The sequence below is a fragment of the Notothenia rossii genome (genome assembly GCF_949606895.1).
Source record: "Notothenia rossii genome assembly, chromosome: 3".
Classification (NCBI taxonomy): Eukaryota; Metazoa; Chordata; class Actinopteri; order Perciformes; family Nototheniidae; genus Notothenia; species Notothenia rossii.
In genome coordinates, this window is record NC_136901.1 from 48948910 (window position 1) to 48958715 (window position 9806).

The following is a 9806-nucleotide window of genomic DNA, read 5'->3' on the forward strand; positions in this document are numbered from 1 at the left end:
AGGGGGAGTCCAGGTCCCGGGACGCATTATCTATAAGAAATCTAGTACACTGAGGTTAAATAAATCCAACCCTTTCCACTCTGTCTCTTTCTAATCATACTATCTGTCTTAGTTGCTAAATGCCATCTAAACAACACCATTAATGTCTACTAATGACATTTAAAAAACTCCCTCTAAAAATTGTTTCATCCATTGTTACATATCTAGCCAACCTGACTCTTTCAGGAAACCATTTTCTTCTATAAATTGAAATACCTGTTTCAAGCATCACATATTTCACACACTACGAAAGAACATCTCCATACTTTCTCCAATATTTTCAATCCCACTGTTACTTAGAACAATAGTAAACCTGCAGAGCACACTGATCAGATCACAGTAATATAATTTGACTCAAGTGTAGGCCCATGTCTACTTTCCATTATACTTATTACTTTTGGTGAATATTTATTTATATTGTCTAAATTCCTTGTCTATGATGTGCAAACAGTTCGAGTATAAAAATGTGTTTTTCTCAATGTATTTACACTCCACGGATTCTTGAGTTTACTCATCTCCTAGTGTTGTCGTTCCTAAAAATGTTAGCAAACACAAAACTCCCACTACAACATTTATAGATAAATTGATCTAACAAAATGAACTATTTTCTAATTCAAAATGTGACAAAAGAACAATGATTTGTCTTTCACAAGATGGTGGTGTAACAGAATGACTCTTGCCCTCATGGGGTCAAATAGATTTAGCCATGAGGCGGCTGATATTAAAATGAACTGGGACAAAGAAACCACATGCATGTGGGTACATTATAGTTAAGACAAATACCATGAAATTCACAACGCAATGCAACGGTATCAATCAGTTCTCAAAGACTATGTTTAAATAGCAACAAATCATTATTTCTTATTTATTTCAATATATCTACCTCTTCAAATCACACATTGATCTGTTAATTTTCAATGTATTTCACTCCAACTTCAGGCATTAGAGAAAAAAGCAAGCAGACACCCTCCGGGCCGCTGCTGCTGTCGAGAGGAAAAAAGGGGGGGACACTCACAGACAAATACTGACAACCCCCTCTCTCTCCCCCGCTGTAGCTCTCAGCCTTTTTAGGAGAAGGGGGGCTTCTTTCAACAATTAACACTTCTGCTATAATTTTATTCAATTTTTCTGCTTGAACCCACTGTTCTCATAAGCTCTTAACTCACGCTCCTCTTGTTCAAATTCTTCCTCTTTTATGATTTCGTATCTATTTATCTGACTAAGGCTGTTTCATGTTCAATAATATATTCTATTTATTCACAAGAAATATATCCTCCTTACCGTCTGTCCAGCTTTTAAGATGCGATATTTCTTTCAACAGAATGGGAGTTTAAACCCAACAGACTTATAACGCACCTCCCGCCCCATGAGCGTCGGATCTGTTATTTAATTTAGTTTTAGATACAGACTCAATACTAGCACCTTCAGCTAGCTGCCGTGCGGGACTCTATACCCGCAACCAACACTACACTGACTTATAACGCACCTCCCGCCCCATGAGCGTCGGATCTGTTATTTTGATTAGTCATGAATGGAGACTCAATACTACCATTTGACTCGCCCAGGAAGTATAGCTTGTGAGGACTCGATACCTTCACTTAAGCTAGGGACTCTATACCCTTCTAGCCGTTAGAGACTCAATACCCTACGCTGAAATACTTCGCTGCTTCACTTTTATATGTATATAACTTTCTTATCTACCTAAAGCATGTATTGCACATTCCACCGTAACAACTATGACCCCGGAATATATCAGAGATTATTCTAGGCATCTTCTCCGGACTACTCCGTCCGCTGGCTGCTAGTGTTTTCCTCTATGAAAACCCTACTCATGACGTCACCACGTCGCCACCTCATGACGTCATCACGTCGGGGAAACACCCTCGAAAGGGTTTTGGAGGTTGATGCCTCGGTGAACGTGAGTTATTTGGCTTTCTTGTCCGCAGCAGCAGAAAGCATTTTCAAATGTTTGAATGAATCAAAGTGGGTCGTCACCGTCGATTTTCTCTAAGACTTATGCTCCAACACACAGTTGCACGGGGTGCAGAATAGTTTCCCCCCATTTTTGTGAAAGACATCGGGGTACTGCTTTGCCTGGTCTTTAGCAGAAATGTTCGTCGGTAAATGAGATGGATCAGATTTTTTCATCTTGGTGTTTTCTCTCTCGTGTGAGTTCCACACGTTCACTCTACGGTGTTGTTTACCTTCTGTGATGCGCGAGCTGATGACGTCGCGTCATCATCATCACTACTTCACATCAAGACGAGTTCACTTTTTTTTCTTCTCAACTTTGTGTGGAAAAATGCGGGGATTATGCGGCCATTTGATAAATATGCGGCCTTTTAAAAATCGGCGCAATTTTGCTGATTATGCGGTAAATTCTGCAATCGCAGAATCGCGTTTTTCTGGAGGGTCTAATTTTAGTGCTTGGCTGTGTCCATGTGCATGGCTTCTCTGTGCATGTCTGGTTTTCTCTCTTCTCAACAGCAGCCAAAACTGTAAACATAAGTGCTGCTGCGTGGGAACAAACCTCTCCTAACCCTGCCATGCATGTACAATGCGCCATCACCTCTGTCCCGTCCTCCTGCACCACAATCCATGGAGATGTTGGTTTGCTGTTCAAAGCCTGGGAATGATTGACCTGTTAAGTGAAAAATGCAGAACATAAATTTTGTCATATAAAAGCTAAACTCTCCTAAGCTTGTACAAATGTAAGATTCAAAGGTTTATTGTCAAATACAATAGCTACAGCGCAGATTGGCATTTAATATCTGAAGTCCCAGGCTGCTCCAAAAGTAGGCTACAACATACAATATCCTTAATACATAAAAAAAAACAAGTAAAGATAGAGCAACGCGAAATATAACAATAGTGCAAGTGACAGAGAATCGTGAAATAAACATGGACCTCTTGCTTATGTAGAAAAAAATAAGAATTAATTTGTCATTGAAAGAAGAGTATGTTGCTTTAAAACAATATAGCGAGCTGCCAGCTGGAGTTATGATGTTAGCTAGAAATACCATTTGCTAGCAACTGGCTAGCAAGCTAACATCATCACTTTAGACATAAATACAACTATAAATAACACGGTTTATGATTGTTGTTAAATTACTTACCTTCGCTGTGATCACATGTAGGTGTGTCTTCTCCACATGCCATATCTTGGTGTTGTTCACCCACCCGCCAACGGCGTATTGATATGCATCTGTGCTCTTAAAAGCCTTCAGGCTCCCTCCAGTGAATGGAGATGGATTGTGAACAAGATAAATATATATGTCGGGAAAAGTTAGTTGGGGAAGACACTTAGCCGAATTCAATAAACAAAATACAGTTGGGGGTAACAAATAGGGATCGCATCCAATAATCGCCGTCTTTAACAAATATCTCTCTCTCTCTTTCCCGTTTAAATGCGCTGTGTTTGCTGCCATGACGAGTGTAAACAAACTGTCAGTCAGTCACAAAGATGGCGGCGAGCATTCCGGAAATGACGTACTTGGTACCCATGAATAGACCGTTCGGCCACACGAGGACGACAGAATATGACAGTAAACAACTGCGGAAACGATAACGGGTCCCAAGGTGGATAGAACGGCATATGCAACGCTCTGGGGGTTCCAACGGCTCCGTGTGTACGCCCTATACGATCATTTTCTGATAATGATGACGCAATAGCCCCGCCTCTCCTCACCTCTGCTGCTCACCCCCGCGTCAAAGTAAACTGCACACTGAATTCAGATTATTTATCTTTCTCTCGATATGGACATAAACGTGAGTGCAGTCTAATCTGACACGACGGAGACACGCAGCTCTGCTCACCTGCAGCTCCTCCCGCTGTGATGCAGCGGTGAACGGAGCAAAACACACTTCAAGTCAGATCATCACCCTTAGCTATTTTAATTACCTCTCAAACTACCTAAACTAGTTATAAATATGTTTATTTGTTCTGTCGGGTCACTCATTACTGGATCAGCTGCTGCATGAGACAGACACTGACGCTGTCAGAAGAGAGGGAGGAAAAAGAGAGGCTCCGTGTATTATATTATTATATTATATAGAGTCGTTATTCATTTGTTTTAAAGCTCAATAAATAGCCAAGAAGACCTTTGACCGGCACTTTTATACTTTTGTCCGGAAGATTAAAACTTTCATACACGTTGACTGGCGAAAAACTCTGCCCGGTTCCCTCGGCCTCCACCGCGGAGAATAAACAGAAGGGCAACCATGACAACCATGCTTCTTCGCTGCTTTTGTGGAGGAAGTTACAGCGCTATGTACAGGCTCCTGCATATGTACTGCAGCTTCTCCAGCGGTTGGAGCTAAACGGAGCTGTCTCGTGTGGACAGACACTATCCGGTGAATATTGTGGACGGAAGCTTTTTTGCGATTGCGTTTGCGTTAATCCTATGCGTTTAGCCGTATGCGTCCTCTTGGGGCCGGGGCCTAAAGTGGTATTCAACTAAACCGCTCTGACCCTCGGTTGATTTAAATGGAAAGAGAGACAGGGGTAAGAGAATTGCAGACAGAATGAAAGGAGGGGATGGAAATGAATAGATAATCAGGCAGAGATGGGAAGGGCAGCAATGCAGGCAGATACAGATGTAGGCACTGCAGAGGTCCCGTGTTTTATTATACGGTCACCTTAGAGTGACTAAAGATTACAAGCTCAGCCTAAACTGAGTTTAAAACATGCAGACGTTGACTTTTTTTTACATGTCCCGAAAGAAAAGAATTTTGTGCAACCATTCTTGTCATAATAAATGTCAGTGTAATGTGAGTTTTGTTTAAATGAATTGTAATATTGTTGTCGCAGTTTCTCGTCTCTCCCGTTGTTGTGCTTAGTGCGTACGCATGGGTTAGAGCAGGCCTATTCAACTGGCGGCCCGCGGGCCAGATGCGGCCCAGAACCAACTCCCGAGTGGCCCAGCCTCCCGTAGCCAAATTCCTACACTAGTACAGACCATGAACGCAACACTCCGCGTTGCAAAGAAACCACCAAACCACAACGCAGCACGTTTTTTGAAAGTGCACCTAGTGGTGCTAGTAACGGTGGTCCTATGATAGCAACTCTAAAACATGTCTCTCTCAACTCTGAAGCGTAAACAGAGACAAAACGGTCATAGATGTTGTGGAGCAGATCCAAGTCAAGCTGGACCTTTTCGCGACCGACTTGAGCACGGGTTGGATGCTGCATTTTCCGACGCGCCCCAAACACATCACATCTCCGGCACAAATCACGGATGTGATGACAGATTTCATTGCGAGGTTGGAAGAGAACTTTGCCAGTCGATTGGATGGACTTGCTCTGCCCACAGAGGTGATGGGCTTTGCCAGAGACCCCTTCACTGTTGCAATAGAGGGGGACGTATCAACCAGAGCAAAGGAAGTGGTCCCCTGCATCGACAAGGGGAAATATACACTGGAACTTATTGACATGCAGCGCACTAACGGGCCAGCGAAGTTTTGGAGTGATGTCAAAAAACAGCAGTTCCCTAACGTTCAGAAAGTAGCGATCTGTGTGCGCAGTATGTTTGGATCAACATACACATGTGAATCAAGCTTTTCACACATGAACTCAATCAAAAGTAGCACTCGCTGCTCCCTGACTGACAGCACTCTTCACCAATGTCTTAGGATTGCATTGACATCCTATGAGCCAAAAATCACTGCTTTTGTTCAAAACTAAAAATGTCCCTTCTCCCATTGAGAAAGTCAGCGATGACAAATCACAAATGAGGTGATAGTAAGCACCTAGTTTACTATCGTAGACGTGTAGTGTAGTATTCATTCATATAGTTACCCGTATCCCTTGTTATGGGTTTGTGCATTGAAGGGTAACTTGACAGTTCTTTCTGTAGTCATTTAAAAGCACTTTGTAATGTGTCTGGGTCAAATGTGACCAAAACGTATGATTATTTTTGTTATTACTTGAAAAGTGAAAAAATAGTATTGCTACAGTACTACCTCTTTGTGTTGCATTGGAGCTCTTTAGCTGTTTGTTTTGTATGTGAGCGCATTTATTAAGACTGCTATTATTGTATTCAGTAAATGCACTTTGGTATGTGCCTAGTTCAAAAAACATAACCTGAATATTTGACTTCTAAAGCAAACAAATGTAATGCTACAACTGTGCACTTTTTTTTCAGATTCTGTTAAATTAATGCTAATTTGTTGTGTTTTTATGCACTTTTTGACGTACCTTTGTTAGATGAACAATGAATAAAAAATTGCATGTTTTTCATCGCAGTAATATGTGTTGGTTTAAAATGTGTCACTACCCGCTTTTTACAGGCCGCTGAATGTCTGGCCCAGCTGAATTTTGTAGTTATAAAATCTGGCCCAACTGAATGTGTAGTTGAATAGCCCTGGGTTAGAGTTTGCTTGGAGGACCGCACATTTTCCCTTCAAGTTAGTATTTTATAAATCGCAAAACATTGCGTAGAAACTGGCGTACGCCATTTTTTGAGTGTTGGCAGAAGGAAGAATGGAGAGACACATGTGGAAATAATACCATAAACAAAATATTACCTCTCATTTATCATATATGAAGAATTCATTTTCAAACATTGATTAAAGCCAATCTTAAAATGATTAAACAAATGTTTTTTTTAGACTCCTCAGTCAAAAGCATAACTTGGAGAAATAAATAAATACGGATATGTTATTTAAAACCACCTTGAATATGTCGTGTTAATGTTATGAAATGTTTTCTCATACAGTGCAGGTTTTTAGGAGTTTAAGGAGTGTCTGAGGTGCTTTGTGGTGTGCCGAGGAGGGATGCGTCTTTGGCTGAACATGCTCCTCATCTTCTCTAGCTCTGAATGGAGGGGGTGGGAGCAAGCCCCAAGGAAGTGTGCCGGACAGTAAAGCAAGTTTCCTTAGCGGCCAAACAGCGGTACTACAACGTATGTGTCCCTTCATGATGTCAGTGATCCCAAAAATACTTTTTACCATTGACTTACATTGGGAAAGAGACGTTTCAATCAATTACCCATCACTTTTAAAGGCCTAAAAGTTCTGAAATGCGCCACATGCAGAAGTTGGGGGTGAACAACGGTAACAGCACAGTTCCTTGGGGGCTCCAGTGTTCTAATGTTTTATATGTGTGTTGGTTGTGTGTGTACCTGTCTAACAAATGGAAATGTGATAATAGCTGAATCTGGCATAACACATATTTTTGGGATTAATGTATTTGCATGCATTGTCCTTGTTTAATTAAGACAACGGTAAAATAGACTGCAGTTATCATTATTACCACATAGTCAGGATCACAGCCTGTGGTTGGCCGAAGATATAGTGGGTTTAATATTGGTTGTTTTAGCCTTTCAAAACCATGGGGTCCATTTGGAATGGAGTCAGGCAGCTGTAGTAAATTAAGCAATGCACTTTTTGCATCAACACTCTAAATTGGCATTGGGCATTTATTCATTCAATAAAAAAGTGTGTGAGTCAAATGTATGTTATTCATGTGCTTGTGAAACATGTTGACAACTTGTGGGGTGGGGGTTGTAGAACCCTAACCCTACTTTCCCTTGAGCTACCACAATGTAAAAACTCCCCACACTTTTCCTGCCAAGAAGATAAACGGGTTCAAAAAGAGCACGGAGCAAACATCTTTACCAAAGCCAATCTGCCTGAATTATGGATTTCTTCTTAACAGATCCAAAGCAAGCACCTACAATTAAGTATTTCATTATAAAAGATCAACACTGAAAACACCACAAGAACTAAAAACCCACAAATGAACCACTGGCTTCTGAACCAAAATGGAAATTACTCCCACCCACAACATTTTGGGGACAAAAAAAATCAAACTTAAGCAGAGTGGAACATGTTATTTCCCGGGAGTGTTTCCGAGAGCTGGGCAAATGCCATCTTTCTTTTTCCTGTCTTGAGGCATTTAATGCTTCACTGATGTGGGAAAGAACAAGTACCTGAGTCATTAAACAGAAAGGCTGAAGTTTAGAAGAGGTATATAGACAGTTCATGGTCAGGGTTAAAACTGTGATTCAAGTACTACTGTATAAGTATTGAAATATTATTTGCCCCTTCTATACCTGAATCCTGAGGGGATTTTGCTGTCCAACTTAATTTAAATAGCAGAGGACTAGTTTTTTACAGCAATAAATAAGATCATGAAGTCTGTTGGTATGTGGTGTAGCCCATTTATATTGTAATTTTTACTATAATTATAAAATTAATTATGGAAGTTCTTCCGTTATTTCACAGGCCAGTGAGCAAACCTTTTGATATCAAGAGCACAAGCTGAAGAGATTTTCATGTTTTGTTCTTTGCCATAAAATATGTCAGTATACAGTATACATGCGTACGTACTTTTGCTGATTTCATTTACACTTCAAGAATTACCAAGTGGTTTATATGTGGAGATTATCCTGAACAAAAACGTGTTTAATATCATTGATGTTTGTTGGCCACAAAGCTTAATTTCTGCAATATACAGAAAATCCAATGGGAAAATCCTTTAGACGACACAGATATGCCCCAAACTTGGATACAACCGACACAAACTTTTTTCCAGCTGATTTTTTTCCATTACATCAAAATGATTATACGAACATAATGTTTTTTTTGTATGTATATATACAGTTTAATACAGTTCAAGATTCAAGGTTGAGCAATATATAATCAGGCATGTTGAAGTTTGCTTATCAGCTATATACAGATGTAGCGATTCATTTAGGACAGTTTGAAACGCGAGGGCCGTGATTGGTACGTGATCTGCCCTCGCTCAAGGGAAAACCTCCAGCTTGACTTGAGACTGCCCCCGTGATAGATAAATGTAATTATAATGAAGCCAGCTGCAATGGATCATTGATCCACCAGGGGGTGCAGTGGGGTTCCACACTGGAGCTCATGTGAAATAAAGTGAGATACAGTATGCTGGATGTACAGCGGAACTTTGTTAAGATCCATATGTCACGGATATCATACTACTGTGCTAAATAAGAGACATGTAATCATTTACAAAACATCACCATGTTGTTATTTAACAAAATAATTTTGTTTTTCGAAAAAAACGAACAGGAGGAAATGCAGCCCGGCTCTCGATTTTTAATCCTAATTTAATCATCATCTTCACCACGATCATTTATGTTTATGTTCGCCGAATTGACATGAAATCACTGATACATATATATATACTGTATTCAACTTAATTAAAACGTTATTAACGTGCCTAAACTCAGTAATTCACCAAAAATATGTATATTTTAATGGAGCTTCGTCGGTCGATCAGGACCCCAAAGTGTAGCGGAGGGATCCTCATCTGGATGAAGGGTGCTATTTTCCCCATAAGGAACAAGTCGCTGCAAATTATCCCGCTTATTACATGGCCACATTCTCAACAAAGTAACGACATGACTCCCAATATTAATTGAAATGCTTTTATGGATTTAGAAAATGTTTTTATTGATTTAAAAAATAGTTGTATGTATTGATTTAAATTCACATGCATCCGCTAAGAAAAATAGTCCGTTGTTACCGTTTTTTAAACAGTCTGAATGAAACGGCAGCTCTCAGCTGTGTATTTACACAACTAATGGCCCATCAACCACAGCTCTCTCCCCCCCTCCCCCCCTGATCTTTCTTCTCCAGCAGCTAAATGAACAGTAGGTTACTCTGAGTGACCATAGACTGTATGTGACAAGCTTACAGTTAGTGACGTAACAACACCATAAAAGCTGGTGGGTTGAAAGCAATACGGGAGGTAAAAATAACTAGAATAATTGTTATTTATTTATTGTGGCTTT